The sequence below is a fragment of the Muntiacus reevesi genome, chromosome 14 (genome assembly GCF_963930625.1).
Source record: "Muntiacus reevesi chromosome 14, mMunRee1.1, whole genome shotgun sequence".
Lineage (NCBI taxonomy): Eukaryota > Metazoa > Chordata > Mammalia > Artiodactyla > Cervidae > Muntiacus > Muntiacus reevesi.
Window position 1 is genome coordinate 23211593 of NC_089262.1, and position 20398 is coordinate 23231990.

The following is a 20398-nucleotide window of genomic DNA, read 5'->3' on the forward strand; positions in this document are numbered from 1 at the left end:
TGTGTAGCCATTCTCTTCTCCAGTAGATCTTCCTGACCCAGGAATCAAACCCTGGTCTCCCACATTGCAGGCATATTCTTTACCATCTGAGTCACCAGGGAAGTCCATGTTAATTACTACCTTGATGCAAACTTATATTTCTTTGGGCATGCATTTTTCATGTTTAGTTGTACCTCATTTTTTATGTTTAAGATGATAGGAAGCGAGTTTCTTGCATGTCCTTCAACTTGGGTAATTCCATTATGGATTATTGCTGTAGCACATTCCCATCAGTATAGCACTTGTCTTTCAGAATTCTGCTATCCTACAGTCCATATGATTCCAAGGGTGCCCCAGGTGGTGCTAGTGGTAAAAAACCTGCCTGCCATTGCAAGACACATAAGATCTTTCATTCTGTCCCTGGCTTGGGACGATGACTTGGTGAAGGAAATGGCAACCCACTGCAGTATTCTTGCCTGGAGAATCCCATGGACACAGGAGCCTGACAGGCTATAGTCACTGGGGTCACAAAGAGTTGGACACAAGTGAAATGACTTAGCATGTATCTGATGGTCCATATAGTCTACTTGCACTTTTGAATGTTCATCTGATGTAGTTCTTGCCAAACTGTTTTGTTTTTATTTTCCTTAACTAGGTTTCGCTTTCTTTAAATAATCAAAAATATATTTTCAGATATTTTAGAAAGAATGCTACAGGTTTTAGAAGTTTACTACTTAAAAGAAAGTGAATCCACTGTTTCAGTGGTCTACACCTTCTCTCACTACATATATTTTTGAATATATATATATATATATATATATATATATATATATATATATACACACACATATGCATGTATAATAATAACTCTGAACAAATTAAGGATTCTTTGTGTCTTTTTGAAGTGGGTGGTTTCTCATGACAAAGCCTAGCGGGAAACAGTTCAAATTGTGGAAAGCTGCTTCTCTGGAATGTTTTGTTACAGGGCACATCGGATCGTTTGCCTGGCTCTATCTTTTTGGTCACTTCCTCTAAACAAATTGGATTTCCTAGAGGAGCTTGGCCTGTGTGCAGCTGATAAGTAGAGCAGCAGGCTATGCTTGCATTTGGTATTCCTCCTGCAACTTTGACTCCATTCTTTTCATCCAATTTTCTGGTTGTTATGGTTTGCACTGATGATTTGCCTCTTCTCCCTCCTCTTTCCCTTTCACTCAAATACAATTTCTTGTCCCTTTCAGTGCTTGTAATAATAAGGTGTTTTGTCAAGCAATGCTAATATGCTGTCTCTAGTCATACTCCTTGAAGTGACTCATCCCACAGAAAGGCATTTTGCCTTGCTTGCCTCCCAAAATATAGATAAACAACTACAAATCTTTGGGAACCCAGATTAGAATTTAGCATAACATGCAAGGCAAAATAAAGCCACATTAATTCCATTAAGGTTTCTTAACTTTCTGCCTTAGTGACCTAAAGTTGCATTTGAGGTTAGAAAAGGCATAAGAGATTTACAGATCCATGGACTGTGTTAATTAGGCTGGAAGCACAGGAGAAGGCACTGTGTGATTGAAAGGCGCAACAATAACAGATCCTCTGAATAAGAGTGTACAAAAGTAAATATGGCATATCTTGTCTATTGCTTGGTACAGACTTAAGGATTTTCTTCATGTTAATAAAGTCACTGGAATGAAGAAGGTATGATGTTTGGAGCTGACAATTCTGGTTATCAAACATGTTTATTTGAATTGATGAACACAGAAACATAATTTCCACCCATGAATTGAAAATACTAACTCTAAACATTGTATTACTCACAATAATGTGGGACCGATGAGGTAAATAAAGGTTATATATAAATCCTTTATAGTCTTTATAATCCACTCCATAAGTCAGATAAATATGCATTAAATATATTATAAAATCTAATTCTGAAATGTAATCAGAACAATAAGTCCAAAGAGTGTTTTTTTGTGTGTGTGGGTATGAGATGTGAATCAATCTATTACAAAAGATGGGAAGTAACTAACTTATTAAAATACTCATCTTCAATCCAGAGTAGAATTACCTTAAAAACCACAATAATGTGCATTTTAATCTTAAAAATATACACAGCAATATATCAGGAGATAAAGATTTATATTTGTTTTATGTATTTTGCTTCAGATTAGGTAAAGACAGCAGCATATAATAGGAGAGGTAGTTTAAATAGCTTAATCAACCATAAACAAAATATTTTGCTTTTAAATTAGACAATTTTCCAAAGGCTGTTGCCTATAGAATACTGCTATGTCAACTCTACTTTCCCCTACAAGGCACTGTTTTACTACCTGATAAATTATATCATTAAAAAAAAAAGACCTAGAAAATAATGCTCTTTTTGTGTGTGCTAATTTCTCCTGTTGTATAGAGATGCAAAAAATAAAAATTTAGTTTATCTTAGTGTTTTAAAAGCAAATACAAATTAAATTCAATTTCTTCATCATGGAGAAAATCTTTAATTGGATTTTAAGCTATTTTCATTATATACTCACTGTAATTTTTTGCACCAGTAAGAGAGAAATCTAGAAAAAACTATACTGATGCTTTCCCAAATGCTTCTCAGGATTTGACAACTGCATTTTTTCATTTTGAGTACTGAAATAGCTGCTAGAACATTCCAAAGAAAAGAATATAAATAAAAGGACTACACAAAACAAAGAAAACCATGATTTAAAAAAATAAGATTTAAAATTGTGTAAGTTTAGGTTTATAAAATGTTGATTTGATACATTTATATATTGCAATATGATTACCACCATGCACTGTGCTTAGTTGCTCAGTCATTTCCAACTCTTTTTGACCCTGTGGACTGTAGCCCGCCAGGCTCCTCTGCCCTTGGGATTCTCCAAGCAAGAATACTGGAGTGGATTGCCCTCCTCCAGATGTTCCCAATCCAGGAATTAAACCCAGGTCACCCTCATTGCAGGGGAATTCTTTACCACCTGAGCCACCAGGGAGGTCTGAGAATACTGAAGTGGGTAGCCTATCCCTTCTCCAGGGGATCTTCCCAACCCAGGAATTGAACCAGAGTCTCCTGCATTGCAGCCAGATTCTTCACCAGCTGAGCTACCTGGGAAGCCTGATAACCAAAATAGGGTTAGCTAATATCTCTATCATCTCACATTAACTGTTTCCTTTCTGTGATATGAACAATATAGATCTAGTCTCTTAGTGACTTTGAAGTTTATAGTACTACTGCAAAGTTGTGTATAATCACTACATTTATTTATCTATTGGTTGCAATTCTGTGCTCTTAAACAACATATAGCCAGGTCTCCCACCCACCACGTCCTGGTAACCACCATTCCATTCTGACATTTACGGAAAAAATTTTTTTTTAAATTATGTTCAAATTATAATAAGGAAAATAAATCTATAGAAGCATAAAAAAGTAGAACACTAGTCTAATTTGAAATAAGTGATATTATATCTGATGCTCGCAAGGTAAAGGAAAGGTGAATGGGTATTCAAAACATAGAGAAAGGATGTACAAAGCTCTTGTAGCTATAAAGGCCCATAGAGACAAGAGACCAAGGTAGCTAGAGATTAATGAATGAAGCAGAGAGTGCAATGAAATTAAGTCACAATGAAGCGAGAGCTTATGTCTGCTAGGCACGTTGAAATGCATTCTAAATTTAATAGCGATAGAGTGAGTGAAATTAAGCTAGAGAACAACAAGAATAAATTTGCTTTTATAAAATATCAGTGCCTCTGTCATTTGGAGAAGAGAGCAGAAGTGACAAGTTTAATGGCAATACGAGGATCATTTATGAATTTATTCATCTGGTCCAGAAAATGTCTGTCAAAAGGGGCCAATTATATAAATATTTTTATGTTGCATAAATTATATAACTCACATATTACATATAAATCACATCTTTTAAAACAATATGTGCTATTATTTTCAATTTAATGCATAAATGCACTTTGTGCAAATAGATTGTTATGGCCAGCTTTAACAGAAACATACTTTGATAACTGAACTATATTTTATACAGACATAAATATCTAGTATTTAAATGAAAAATATATTTTAAAAAATGTACTTACCATTTTCTTTTAATATACCCATTTATCATATACTTGATATCACATTTCTCCCATGTAAAATATACATTTGATAATGTATATTGTCATAATGTAACATATACAGAAAAACAATCCTCAGTATGAAAGTATTCTAATTCCCAAACCTAAGAGTACATTCCGCTTGCCACATCTTGAGGAGAGTCTTACCTTCACTATGACCTATTACTGTATTTTCAAAAGTCAAAAACAAAAGCACTTACTATGCACATAAAACGTTGTCATTGTAACATTCAAAAAACAGCAAATTAATTTTATTTATGCAGCATATTCTGTGAAATAAAAGCAAATCTTGTTTACATTGTTAAATCAGACAGTATTGAATTTAGATATAAACTCCAAACAACTAGTTTATAAATTTTAAAAAGTCAGTGTGCCTATGAGAGATTTTGGTTGGGGATAAGATAAACAATATGTCTTGAAATGGAAAGGACTGAAGTAACTGTGCATCCTTTAAGGCATTATAAAACAACTTCCAGTCTTTTTCTCATTTTGTTAAATGGTGGCCAAAAACTTGGTTTGAAAAACTGGCTAAGGCTTTACAATATTATACTTATAAAGATGTAATGGGATTATGCAAAGTTAACCAAATGATAGCTACAATTAATAAAGTCCAGATTTTAATTTCTTATTTTGATTTACCCTTTTCAATACACTGTTGGAGATATGTATAAAATGTATAAAGACTTTAAGTTTTTTTTCCTGAAAACATCTCTAATATTTGACTTATCTATTCAATGTTTATAAAGCAAATTTAACCATTGGTTTTATTTTGCATCATTATTTTTCTATTCATTATAACGTGCTATCTATATTCTCTGGAATTGGAGTATTCTATTTTTCAACGATGTAGCTCAACATTTTAAGTTTGAAAAGATTTGTTTTGATCCTTTGTTTTCCCAACTGCTTCTGTGTTCAGATGTTTTCATGAAAGGAGATATTAAATTCTCCTTCCTTTCACAAAAAGTTTAAATTCTTCATTGATGCATAAGCTTAAAGAAAATTTTTTGAGTGAGTTTAAGGATTTCACATAAATTTCCCCTTCCCTCTCTCCCTCAACACTGGCTTAGTGTAAAAGCTCTCATTTAATCCTGTCATCATGAAATTTCAGTGAGGGATAATATGTGGTGTTACGGAGTTTTCTTTGTTCTCCATTAATTTCTCACAACTATAACCGCCTGGAAGTAAGGGGATCTTTCAGTATAGTGATACAAAATGTTATGCTAACAGAAGTGTTCAGTAATACCAAGTAGAAATATTTTCTTTTCTAAGTAGTCAGCACTCTAAGAATCTACTACTGAGCATATACTCATCTGGATTCACATCCAATTAGCAGTCGGAAATTTCAAACAACAAACATACCTTTTCTGAGTAGTACAAAACCAAATTTTATAAGATATAATTCTATTTGAAAAACTATATGTTTAAAATTCCGCATGTCTTCATTGAATTATTGAATGTGATTATATTTAATCTTTCTTATTAGTCTAAGAAATATTTATATTCATTCATATTTAGTATTCATTTGTACTTTAAGCCCATCCTTTCTTAAATATGGTATATAAAATGGTCTACAACACTCCACAATTGGCATTTGATATAACAAAGCATGTCCATTAATTATATATCTTCTGGACTTTACAGTCTAACAACTTATTAATATGTATACAAAACACACTTGAAAGTTAGCTTATATTTAGTAGGGAACGACAAGTAAATATACCTTCTTGTTTAAATTATAGTTAAATAGCAATGTCTTCATATAGCTGATACATTTATGCTATTAAAAATTTTCATCCCTCCCCAAAGCTCATTTCCTCTTGTCTCATCTATGTATATCTGTCTGTCTCCAAACACAGATACTCACATGCATGTATTTTTATTACAAAATGATTGTGCTAAAATATTAATAATATAGCTGAACTACTGAGTCTTGACAAACATCTTATTTTTTAAAATGAAATTAAATCTTTATCTTAAAAAGTCTTCTAGATTATATTTGTATTTTATACTATTTAAGTGGCTCAAATACAAGCTTTATTGCAATTAGATTTCAGTAAATGGGGATTTGATGTTTAAAAATTTGAACATTATTGTATTAATATTAAAAATGGTAATAAATCATTGCCACTTCTGTATTTTCATCAGCAGAATAAATAGAATTATTTCCATTAATCACCAACTTGTTACTTTTAAAGAAACCTGAAGTGTTGCAACTTAATCTAAAGTCCATTATTTTCCATAAGACTGTACAGTTAATACAACAAATGTGTGTAAATACTGTCATTTTTTTATCCTTATTTTTTCTTGAGTTTACACTACAATAGCTTTCTTCATTAACATGCCAATAAGAGTCCTTACTAAAAATACCAGCATTTTATAACTTGCAAAATATTAATCCTATATTTTCACTTTAATTTTCTTCTCAGCAGGATATAATTGAACATCATTCCCAATTTCTTAAAACAAACAAACAAAAAACTCCATTGCCAGGAATTAGTGACCATAGAGTATTCTGATTTTCTTTGTACCCTAGCCCCACTGCTAAGGCTTTTCTTAAAGGGATCTCAAAGCTCTAGGGTACTTTAAGGCTTCACCCTGGGTTCTTTGCTCCTTGTATTGCATAACATTGCATAGTGTCATTTACCCTCAAGGTTTTAAAATAATCTATATTCTAGTGATTGCCAGATTTATTGTATAGTCTTGCTATCTCCCATGAGTGCCAGACTCATATGTCCATTTATTCAACAAACTATTCAGATTCTTCCTTTGGAAATGTACTAGATATCCATATTTTGTACATCTGAAAGAAGATATCTTGACTTGCTCCCTCTACACTCCCTTGAATTGGTTCATCATTCATTCTTTCTCTCATTATGGCATCAGAATTCCTCTATGGCATCAATTATCCCAAATTAATCTATTCCATGCCTACTTTCAGAAAATTCACTCTCTTGGTACCTCCAAAATATTTCCCAAAGAATTTTTTCCCTCCATCTCCTTTAATACCATTTATTACAAATCCATTTCCCCCCACTTAAAGTAATGCAAAAGCCTAACAATTAGCTAACTTTGGGTTTCTGTTTTAAACAGATTTAATCACATCGACAACTTGATTAAATCATCCAAAATCTTTCTACTAGTGTTAGAATAAATCCAACCTTCCTGCCTACTTCTGCTTCATTGACTATGCTAAAGTCTTGACTGTGTGGATCACAACAAACTGGAAAATTCTAAAACAGATGGAAATACTGGACCACATTACTTGTCTCCTGTGAAACCTGTATTCAGGTCAAGGAGCAACAGTTAGAACCGGACATGGAAGAACAGACTAGTCTTAAATTGGGAAATGAGTATATCAAGGCTGGATATTGTCACCCTCCTTATTTAACTTATATGTAGAATACATCATGCAAAATGCTGGACTGGATGAAGCACAAGATGGAATTACAATCAAGATTGCCAGGAGAAATATCAATATCCTCAGCTATGCAGATGACACCAACTTTATGGCCGAAAACAAAAAGAAATTAAAGAGCACCTTGATGAAGGTAAAAGAGGAAAGTGAAATAGCTGGCTTAAAAATTAACCTTCAGAAAACTAAGATCATGGCATCTGGTCCCATCACTTCATGGGAAAGAGATGGGGAAACAATGGAAACAGTAACATACTACATTTTCTTGGACTCCAAAATCACTGCAGCCATGAAATTTAAAGACACTTGCTCCTTGGAAGAAAAACTACAACAAAACTAGACAGCATATTAGAAAGCAGAGACATTACTTTGCCAGCAAAGGTCCATCTAGTCAAAGCTATGGTTTTTCCAGCCTTCATGTATGGATGTGAGAGTTGGACCATAATTAAAGCTGAGTGCCAAAGAATGGATGCTTTTGAATCATGGTGTTGGTGAAGACTCTTGAGAGTCCCTTTGACTTCAAGGAGATCAAACTAGTCAATCCTAAAGGAGATCAGTCCTAAATGTTCATTAGAAAGACTAATACTGAAACTCCAGTACTTTGGCCAACTGATGCGAAGAGCTGCCTCATTAGAAATGACCCTGGCAGTGGGAAAGATTGGAGGCAGGAAGAGAAGGGGACAACAGGATGAGATGGCTGGATGGTATCATCAACTCTATGGACATGAGTTTGAGAAAGGTTCACGAGATGCTGAAGGACAAGGAAGCTTGGCATGCTGCAGTCCATGGGTTCACAGAGTCAGACATAATTGGGTGACTTTACAACAACAACAGCTTTGAAAGTGTGAAGCAAAAGTGAAAGTCACTCAGTTGTGTCTGACTCATGACATGGGGTATAGTCCATGGAATTCTCCAGGCCAGAATAATGAAATGGGTAGACTTTCCCTTCTCTGGAGCATCTTCCCAACCCAGGGATCAAACTCAGGTCTCCTGTATTGCAGGTAGATTCTTTACCAGCTGAGCCCCAAGGGAAGCCCAACAACAGCCTTCTTGTCATGATTTAGAAATTAGATCCCTCCTTTCTCCTGCAGTGAGACCCCCCTGCAATACTCCTCATTCTGTTGTAGCTATACTTGTTGTTCAGTCGCTCAGTTGTGTCTGATTCTTAGAGATCCCAATGACTGCAGCCCTCCAGGTTTCCATGTCCTTCACTGTCTCCTGAAGTTTGTGCAAACTCATGTCCACTGAGTCAATGAGGTCATCCAACCATCTTATCCTCTGTTGGACCCTTCTCCCACCACCCTCAATATTTCCAGCATTAGTGTCTTTCCCAATGAATCATCTCTTCTCTAACATTTATCTTACTCATCAGTTAGTTCTGGTTTATTCCCATCTCTTGGTCTTTGTACAGATTCATCAGCATGGGGATCTATTTTCCTAGGAGGTAGGACTTGTTTCTCCTTATCATTAAGCCCTGATTTTAGATATTACCTTATTACCCTTTCCATTCTATATAAAATAACTTCCCAGTGAGTAGTTAATCATCATATTGATCACTTTTTGAAATGTTACATTTTGTATTCTGTGAGTACTTTTCTGTATCCCCACTTCTCAGACACACACTAATAAAGGAAGCTCCACTGTAGCCAAAAACATTTGTCTTGCTCAATTTTTCATCTCCAGTTCTTACTACAATGATTGGCAGGTTATAGAGAAATATTTGTAAATATTTTTTCAAGTAAATACTGATGAAATGTAAACTATTTAAACAAAATAACAGATGAAAATTTTAGTTTTTCAGAAATAAATTTCCAATTCTAAATTCCGTACCTACTAGATTAATAACTTACTTGTGCCAGGCATTATTGATAAAGTTTAGTTCAGTTGACTCTGGCATTGACTTGCGAGCAAGATTATATCTTTATATCTCATGGTGAAGTTAACAAAGTTAATTCATTTATGGTTACACTTAATAGCAGTATTAAAAGTACTAGATACTGATTCGGTATCTCTTATCTATCCCTGGTGGCTCAGACGGTAAAGCGTCTGCCTGTAATGTGGGAGACCCGGGTTCGATCCCTGGGTCGGGAAGATCCCCTGGAGAAGGAAATGGCAACCCATTCTAGTACTCTTGCCTGGAAAATCCCATGGACAGAGGAGGCTGGTAGGCTACAGTCCATGCGGTCGCAAAGAGTCGGACCCGATTGAGTAACTTTATTTTTTATCTGTCTCTAGTGAAATTTGGCTTTCGATTTACAATGTTAAATTATTGAAAAATATTTGTCTATACACATGATTTCTAAAAGCATGATTTTATGTTGATATCATCATTAAATATATCCAGAATTTATTTTCTGGGAAAGACATTTATAGTGGCATGTTTATGACTGTCTCACAATATAAAAATATGGCACATCATAGAAAGTATATATATTTAGAATGATAAAATGTGAGTCATAGGCCCTTATCTCTTTATTTTTATAACAGCCACTTTTCAAACAGCTATTATTGATGCCATGAAGCTCATACTTCATTTTGACAGGTTAACATAACTATCAATATAGAAATGAATTGGTCATGAAAACATTAAGAAACATTCCAGAGAACTATACATTTACCTCTTACCTAAACACAGGAGAAACCCATAAGAAATTGCCTGTTACTATATAGATCAGAAAAGGACCACACCGCTAAACAAAATCATAAAAACTTGAAAAAAATTACATCAGTCAAGGATGTTGATATTAGCATCATTAATAATAATGTATTATTTAACTCAAAGTTAATAAATCTAAGTTAAAAATTTTTACATTTGGAATTAAAATATACCTTTGAAAATATTTTTTTCAAGCTAAGGAATTTAAATTCTATTATGACACTATGGTTTCCATATGCATGAAAACATGCCCCTGGAAACCTCAGTGAACTTATAAGGATGACCCAGGGTATTTAAAATTTTCAAAGCAAACATAGAAACATCATCAAAATCATATAAACTATGATATTAAGTGATTTGGTCTTAAACTTTTGACTAAATTTAGTAAACTGTGTGCTTAAACTGAGTTTTTCTCCTTATTGGGGGTGGCCTGAAAATCTTACTGATACCCTAAGGTGGCATGAACTTAAAATATTTATAAAACTTACTTATATTTAGAGATAATTTAAAAAATTTGTTATAGCATAAGGCTATGAATATGGCCTCATTTTCAATAATTCAACTAATCTAAAAGAAGTGCATTTACAATTGTTATATCTTCTTTCTGGATTGAACCTTTGATCATTATATGTAGAATCCTTATTCCTCTCAAAATCTTAAGAAACCTAAGTGAAAAAGCAATCCTGGTCTTTAAAGATAGTGTGAGAATGTTGCTCATCAAAATTTGATTATTTTTAGGTTATATTTATCATATTTGCAATATCATTGAGCTGTATTTTTCATGGAAATTAAGGATGGATGGAGCCTTAATTTTTTTTAGTGTAGTTGTAATTCTGCTTTTCCTTTTTTTGTCATTGTTGATGAGGTACTGTTTCTGTTTTTCCCCTTGGTGGAGATAGGTTAGCACTTTAGTTATAGTGTACTGTGCATGCAGTGTATTGTTTATATCATATACAGTCAGTAAATGTATACATGTAGGTATACTATACTAATAGGGTTTTATGGTTCTTGTGTCTTGTCATTTATGGCAAATCAGGTTCCAAGGTGACTCATTTGCTGTTGCTCCCTAGGTCAGGAACACTCTCACTGGCTATAGCATTTCTCTTGTGACAAAATGAGAGCAAGCCATTTTATGATTTAAATGCATGGAATTCCATTCAATGAACATTTTTTGCATAGTGGCAAATTTGGCTGTGGCAATTTCTTCTATATAAGTCAAGGGTAAGATATTTATAAACTGCCCTGATAGGATAATTTGTGGCAGAGAAATTTAAGAGTGGATAGAGTATAAAGGGGCCTTTCCTGGTAGCTCAGCTGGTAGGGAATCTGCCCGCAATGCAGGAGACTCCGGGTCAATCTTTGGATCGGGAAGATCCCCTGGAAAAGGGATAGACTACCCATGCAGTATTCTTGAGCTTCCCTGGTGGTTCAGATGGTAAAGAATCCACCTAAAATGAGGGAGACCTGGGTTCAATCCCCAGGTTGGGCAGATCCCCTGGAGGAGGACATGACAACCCACTCCAGTATTCCTGCCCGGCGAATCCCCATGGACAGAGGAGCCGGGTGGGCTACAGTCTGTGGGGGTCTCAAAATGTCAGACATGTCTGAGCCCCTAAGCACAAGCACATCACAAGCATTGTGGCCATTCAATCACCCTATGACTCAGTAATTTAGCAACATGTTTATCAAATGCTTAACCTCAGCAAAGGTCTGTGGCTGGAGAGGAAGCTTTATACAAGCAGATACAGCAACAGCTTTTATAAGATTAATATAATAGCCTATATTCTGGTGCCACATGTGGAAGTTTGATGTTTATCCTATCATTCTTTTTAAAGCATTTGTGTTGGTTTACAGTGACAGGACATTTTTTTCCCCCATACAAACAGGATCCTTTAATATCTCATTGTTACACTTACATACACACTCACTACTGAGTTTATGTGTGTCTGTATATGTATGTGTATGTATATTAATATTGTATCTCCCACTAAGAATAATGTAGCCTGAGGAACAGGCTGCCTTGGTTTGTTTCCAAGTTTCACCAGGTTCACTAGTCCTGCAATCTTGAGCAAGGTGATAATTTCTCAGAGACTCCATTTCCTCATCTGTGAAAAGAGGGTTACAATTGTACCTGTACTACATAAGTAGTGTATGAATATAAGTGTAATGCATTTGAGATGTTTTAACAATATTTGACATTGAGAAAGAGCCCAATATATATTTGCTATGATAGTAATTTTATTACTTCTATCACTTGACCCATTCCTTAATCTTCATTATCAGAAACATTTCTACAGAAAGTTACTTCATATGCAATTTTAATAGCTTCATAGTGTTTCATAGGGACTTCCCATATGTTTTAGTGGTAAAGAATTCACCTGCCAAGCAGGAGATGCAGGTTTGATCCCTGGGTTAAGAAAATACCCTGTGAAAAGAAATGACAACCTACTCTAGTATTTTTGCCTGGAAAATCCCATGGACAGAGGAGCCTGGTGGGCCACAGTTTGTGGGGTTTCAAAAGAGTTGGACTTGAATTTAATGACTTAAAAAAATATTTCATAGAATGTATGTTCCATAATTTATTTGATTATTCACTTTTAAGATTTGTGACATTTTTGTATAAAAAGCAATGCAGTGATGAACATCTTTGTACATTTTTCCACAAATATGCAAGCATGATTGTAACTAGTGCATTGCATAGTTCAAAAATTTTGATAGACAAGGATGAAATTCACTTCCTCCCCAAATATTCACAATTTATTGTAGCAGAAATGTTAGCTTGTTTTCCCTACATCACATTTTTTCTTTGCATTTTATTATTGAAATTCAGAGGATATGCTATTTTTTGTAGCTTTGTATTTCTTTTTCAGTGAAGAATAATTAGCAAAGCTTAACTTTAAAGTATGTTTTAGTGAATTTCCCTATTGACATATTCCTCTACTTCTTAAATTTTTAAAATTTTTGTTGGAGCACAATTGCTTTATAAAGTTGTACTAGTTTCTAAACAGCAAAGTAAATCAGTTATGTGTATGTGTGTGTGTGTTTGTGTATGTGTGTGTGTGTATGTATGTATACATGTGTGTGTCTTAGTTGCTCAGTAATGTCCAACTCTTTTTGAGCCCATAGACAGTAACATCTGTCCATGAAGTTCTCCAGACAAGGATTTGGTGTGGGTAACTATTCCCTTCTCTAGGGGGTTCTCCCCACCCAGGGATTCAACCTGGGTCTCCTGCATTGCAGGCAGATTCTTTACTCTTTGAGCCACCAGGGAAGCCATATATATATATATATACACACACATCAATTCAAATCTCCAAACTTATCCCACCCTCCTGCACATCTCCTTGCTTTCCATAGTTTGTTTTCTACATCTGTGAGTTTACTTCTGCTTGACAATGTGCTCATCTGTATCATCTTTCCAGATTTATGATGTTTTTTGTCCTTCGGACTGACTTCACTCTGTATGACAGTCTCATGGTTAGATAGCCAAACCATTTCTCTGCAGACGGCACTATTTTTTTCCTCTATGACAAATTGTTGTTGTTTACTCACTAAGTCATGTCTGACACTTTGAGACCTCATAGGCTGTAGCCCACCAGACTCCTCTGTCCGTGGTATTCTCCAGGCAAAGGTACTGAAGTGGGTTGCCATTTCCTTCTCCATTATGACTAATATTCCATTGTATCAAGGTACCACGTCTTCTTTATCCATCCGTCTTTGGATGGATATTTATGATGTTTCTATGCCCTGCTTATTGTAAGTGTTGCTGCAATGAACATTGGGGTGCATATATCTTTTTCAATTATGTTAGAGATGAACACTACAAAATACTTAGAGCAAAACATGAACAGAACATACTTTGGTCAAAAGAAATCTTGCTGCAATTTATGTCAATCTCCTAAAGTAATAAAAATAAAAATGAAAATAAACAAATGAGACCTAATTAAACTTAAGAAATTCTGCATAGAGATCAAAACCATAAACAAAATGAAATGACAACCCATAGAATGGAAGAAAATATTTGAAAATTAAACAACAGAAAGGAATTAATCTCCAAAATATATAAATAATTCTTACAGCTCAATATCAACAACAAATTAACCTAATCAAAGATTTAAAAAGATAATTGTCCAAAGAAGACATGTATATGGTTAAGTTCAGTTCAGTTCATTTGTGTCACTCTTTGCAACCCCATGGACTAAAGAACACTTGTGTCTGACTCTTTGCAACCCCATGGACTGAAGCTGACTCTTTGCAACCCCATGGACTGAAGAACAACAAACCTCCCTGTCCATCACCAACTCTGGAGTTTACTCTCAGACTCATGTCCATTGAGTCAGTGTGGCCATCCAACCATCTCATCCTCTAGTGTCCACTTCTCCTCCCATATTCAATCTTTCCCAGGATCAGGGTCTTTTCAAATGAGTCAGTTCTTCACATCAGGTGGTCAAAGTATTGGAGTTACAGCTTCAGAATCAATCAGTCTTTCCAATGAATATTCAGGACTGATTTCCTTTAGGATGAACTGGTTGGATCTCCTTGCAGTCCAAGGGACTCTCAAGAGTCTTCTCCAAAACCATAGTTCAAAAACATCAATTCTTTTGTTCTCAGCTTTCTTTATAGTCCAACTCTCACATCCATACATGACTACTGGAAAAACCATGCTTTGATTAGGTGAACCTTTGTTGGCAAAGTAACGTCTTAGCTTTTTAATATACTGTCTAGGTTGATCATAACTTTTCTTCCAAGGAGCAAGCATCTTTTAATTTCATGGCTTTAGTCACCATCTGCAGTGATTTTGGATTCCTAAATAAATAAATAAATAAAGTCGGTCACTATTTCCACTATTTCCCCATCTATTTGGCATGAAGTGATGGGACCAGTTACCATGATCTTAGTTTTTTCACTCTCCTCTTTCACTTTCATCAAGAAGCTCTTTAGTTCTTCTTCACTTTCTGCTGTAAGTGTGGTGCCATCTGCATACCTGAGGTTATTGATATTTTCCCTGGAAATCTTGATTCCAACTTATGCTTCATCCAGACTATAGTTTCTCATTATATACTTTGCATGTAAGTTAAATAAGCAGGGCGACAATATACAGCCTTGAGGTACTCCTTTCCTTAATTGGAACCAGTCTGTTGTTCTATGTCCAGTTCTAACCGTTGCTTCTTGATCTACATACAGATTTCTCAGGAGGCAGGTAAGGTGGCCTGGTATTCCCATCTCTTGAAGAATTTTCCACAGTTTGTTGTGATTTGCACAGTCAAAGGCTTTGGCATAGTCAATAAAGAAGAAGTAAATGTTTTTCTGGAACTCTCTTGCTTTTTGATGATTCAGCAGATGTTTGCTATTTGATCTCTTATACGTCTTACTTTTCTAAATCCAGATTGAACATCTGGAAGTTCTTGTTTCACATACTGTTGAAACCTATCTTGGAAAATTTTGAGCTTCACGCTACTAGTGTGTGAGATAAAGTGCAATTGTGCAGTAGTTTGAACATAATTTGGCATCCCTTTCTTTGGGGTTAGAATGAAAATTGACGTTTTCCAGTCCTGTGGCCACTGATGAGTTTTCCAAATTTGCTGGCATATTGAGTGCAGCACTTTCACAGCATCATCTTTTAGGATTTGAAATAGTTCCAGTGGAATTCCATCACCTCCACTAGCTTTGTTCGTAATGATGCTTCCTAAGGCTCACTTGACTTTGCATTCCAGGATGTCTGGCTCTAGGTGAGTGATCATACCATAGTGATTATCTGGGTCATGAAGATCTTTTTTGTATAGTTCTTCTGTGTATTCTTGTCACCTCTTCTTAATATTTTCTGCTTCCGCTAGGACCATACCATTTCTTTTAACCACAGATTGTTTAAAGGCGCATGGAAAGATGCTCAGCATCACTAATTATTAAAGAAATGCAAATCAAAATTTAATGCCGTATCCTCTCATACCACTCAGAAGGGCCATCAACAAAATATCTACAAACAATACATACTGCAGATTTAAAGAAAAGGGAATCTTCCTATACATTGAATGTAAGTTGGTACAGCCACTGTGGAGAACAGTATGAAGTTCCTCAAAAAACCGAAAATAGAACTACCATATGATACAGCAGTCCCACTCCTAGATATATACCCAGAGAAATCATCCACGCTTTAAGTGCTTTTCATTCTTGCTGCTTACCTGGCTCAATGCCCACATGCACGCATATATGACTGTGTGTTCAGTTGTGTCTGACTCTATGAGACCCCATGAAGTGTAGCCCACCAGCCGCCTCTGCCCATGGGGATTCTCCAGGCAAGAATACATGCATGGAGAATACAATACAAGAATACAGGCATCGAGTGGTTTGCCATGCCTTCCTCCAGGGAATCTTCTGACCCAAGGATTGAATCTGTATCTCCTACATTGGCAGGCAGATTCTTTACCACTGGGCCACCTAATTAACACAAACACAAATTTTAAAATTTCATGAGCTCATACCAGGTTTATTTTCTATCTTTACCAAAGGCAATTATAATTTAGTATTGGCTAAAATTTGTTTGTAAATTTCATTTGTAAATTTTCATGCAAAAATTTAATTTATAAACTGTAAATTAAAAGTAGAAAATATTTGTAATGCTTCAGCAAGTTTAGTGCTATGAGAATAATGGAAGGGTTTTGGGGAAAACTGCTTTTGGAGAGCTTCTTAAATCACAGAAAACAGATAAATTCTTACTTAAACTTCTGGCCCATGGGGTCTTGAGAAAATCATTTGGAATGATATGTGCAAAGGCTTATATTATGAAGGTCAGTTTAATTAAGTACTGATGCTATCCAGATGGAATATAGACATGTAAATGTATAGTATAATTAGGCATATTTGAATCAGTTCATTATATTTTAAATCATTTTGTCCCTTAGCATAGCAAATTTATAGTAAATTGTCATTTCTGTTTCAGTTCTCATTTTTCCCCATACAAATTTTTGTAATGTAAACACATACCAAGTATTCTATTTGTTCATCATATTTTCTCGTCCTCCTTGTAGCTAGCCAAAGTAATGTTTCTTATTCTGGCTAGTGAGTTCTGAATTATGATATATGTCACTTGCAGAGGGACACAGAGAAAGGTACACTCAGTTCTCATTCTGCTTTTCCCTGTTGCAGCAACTGAGGCAGCCCACATGGTCCTGAAGTTACCATATAAGGTTCTTGAATTGCTGTCAGCCTGGATCCCTGGGTGTCTAAATACAGAACTCCTTGCTGCAGATCTCTGTAGATTGCTTGTCACTGAAGTATGACCTGTTCAACCCTAAGGCATAGTTCATACTCTTAAAACATGAAATCTTAACTTTTTAGAGACAGAATAACTTGTAAAGGTCCTCCTTCACTGGAAAAGAGGTTAATTCCATTGTTAAATTACTAAGCAGTGTATGATGAGAGATCCTTGATTATACTGAGTGCTATGTAGGCAGTTATGAGTAATGCAATAGGTAAAGTTATTCTGTTGAAGTTTCTTCTTAAAATATTAACATGTTATATTTATCTAATTATCTAACAAAACTCAAAAGTACCAAGTTCAACTATACTCAGCAAACTTATGGCTTTAAATTCTGTATGCTAAAATCTGCTGATTACTGTATGCAGAATTTTCACTTACCAAATCTGTAAATTGCAGTTTTATGCAAATAAGAGCTTGGACAATCTTCAGAGTAATAGATTTATTTAAAAGCTGACAATATATCATCTTACAGTATAATAAAATCTTAATCAGAACCTTGGGATAAAGTCTTCTAGTTGAATTAAATGTATGTTCGCTACACTCTTTCCTCAAGAAGCGTATTGTACAAAATGAAATTTGATCTCTCTTTGAAGTTTTTCAACCATGTATAAAGAAAAATTAAAGACTGTTCTTCATTTAACACTGTCTACTTTTTCAAATCATCCACAATTATTCAGTCAGAGGCATAAGGATAGAGTTAAGGAAAGGAAGGGTAAAACAATTATGAAAGATGAAGTTGTGATCTTTGGGGACAGGGGTTGATGGAATTTAGTTGCACACTATACACGTTTAAACATAATCAACACAACTGTAATAAATTGAGAAATACTGAAATTGTATGTTGAGCTTCTCCAGAGAGATGATTCTATGAAATATAATGTCAAAGCTAGGATGTGAGCCTAAGAGACAAAACTTGTAGAAAAAAAAGGTGTCTTAAAAACTGTCATAGAATACAAGTTTCCATTTGTAATAAATTTCCCCAAAACTGATCTTGTATAATGTCCCTTGGCCTTTAGTAGTCCTAGACTTTGAATAGGATGTACTCCTGCACTGTCAACAATTGTATTTTGAATATATTTTATCATGACTTTTTATTCTATTATTGCATTCATATCCAAAGATATATCACCGGTTAGAACAATTTCATGTTTATTGTGCTATTCAGTGTTTAGTCTCTCAGTCATGTCTGACTTTTTGTGAACCCACAGACTGTAGCCCATCAGGCTCCCCTGTCCATGGGGATTCTCCAGGCAAGAATACATTCCCTCCTCCAGGGGATACTACCAACACAAGAATAGAACACAGCTCATCTGCATTGCAGGTGGATTCTTTACCATCTGATCTACCATGGAACCTTCATGTCTATTATATTTGCTTAAAGTATTTTGTTGGCTACCTTGGTGATTTACTATTATATATGATTGATGCTTCCCAGGTGACTCAGTGTAAAGAATCCACTTGCCAATGCAGGAAACACAGTTTCAACCTCTGGGTTGGGAAGATCCCCTGGAGGAGGACATGGCAACCCACTCTAGAATTCTTGCCCGGAAAGTCCCATGGTTAGAGTAGTCTGGCAGGTTGTACATAGTCCATGGGGTTGCAAAGAATGGGGCACAACTAGTCACATAATAGCGGAAAAAATATTAATATTAATAGTGAGATTTTAATCCAGTTCCTTTAAAAAGTTGAATTGAGTAAATAATCACAAGTTTTGTTAATATCCTATAATTTTGACCTTTTAAATTGCTATGTTAGGTTGAGATTTGATCACTGTAAACTTGTATAAGAGCACATTCTTCTTAAGCTGAGGAACATACATAATTTTTTATATTTATAAAATTAGGAAATTTTAGATTTCATTATATATCACATAGGATTTCTAGAACTTTTTAAAATACCTATAAATTTTATTGATGGAAAAAAGAGAAAGCAAGATATTACTTTCTTTAAAGAAAGTGATTTTTTTCCTATATGCTAACTTATCAACTTAACATACATATATGAGAAATATGGATTGAGTTTTTAGCAAAATATAGAACAGATTTTTTAAATCTGTATTTTAATTTCTACTTATTTTTATAGAAGTTATTTTTGAAGTATTACTGTTAACTAGTTTTTTACTGAGAGTATGTTAGTCATAATACTATATCATAAAATATACATAAAGTTCACTTTCAACGTAAGGTCTGTTATAGTATTGTGAGAAAGATGACATTAGATATAGGTGAGATATAGGTTTCCTTCAAACAGAGGATATGGAATTGTAACGTTAAGCTGCTGCTGCTGCTAAGTCGCTTCAGTCGTGTCTGACTCTGTGCGACCCCATAGACGGCAGCCCACCAGGCTCCCCCGTCCCTGGGATTCTCCAGGCAAGAACACTGGAGTGGGTTGCCATTTCCTTCTCTAATGCATGAAAGTGAAAAGTGAAAGTGAAGTCGCTCAGTCGTGTCCGACTCTTCGCGACCCCATGGACTGCAGCCCACCAGGCTCCTCCGTCCATGGGATTTTCCAGGTGAGAGTACTGGGGTGGGGTGCCATTGCCTTCTCCAAATGTTAAGCTACATAAAAACGATTGGATACTGTGATCACAGAAGGAGATAACTTTCTCAGCACCTTACATTTCCCATGAATGAACAACCATCATCAATACCACATATGTGGATTGGGGGTTATGGTAGGAATTCATTCATTCGTCTCTTTAGATATCCTTATACCCTCATACCTCCTCTTGATTGATGGGAGAATTCTGGCTTTGGCTTCACCACACATACATAATTTGAACAAAACAGTCCAGTACTCTTCTTATAAGAGTGAATGACTTATAGACTTTTCCCTCTGTATAATTCCCTAAGAGAATAAAACTTTAATCCTTGAAACAACTTACAAATTCAAAATAAAATAAACAGATATATACCTTTTGTTAAAATGTGATTATAGTATGATTCATTTATCAGGCATTCATTGTGAG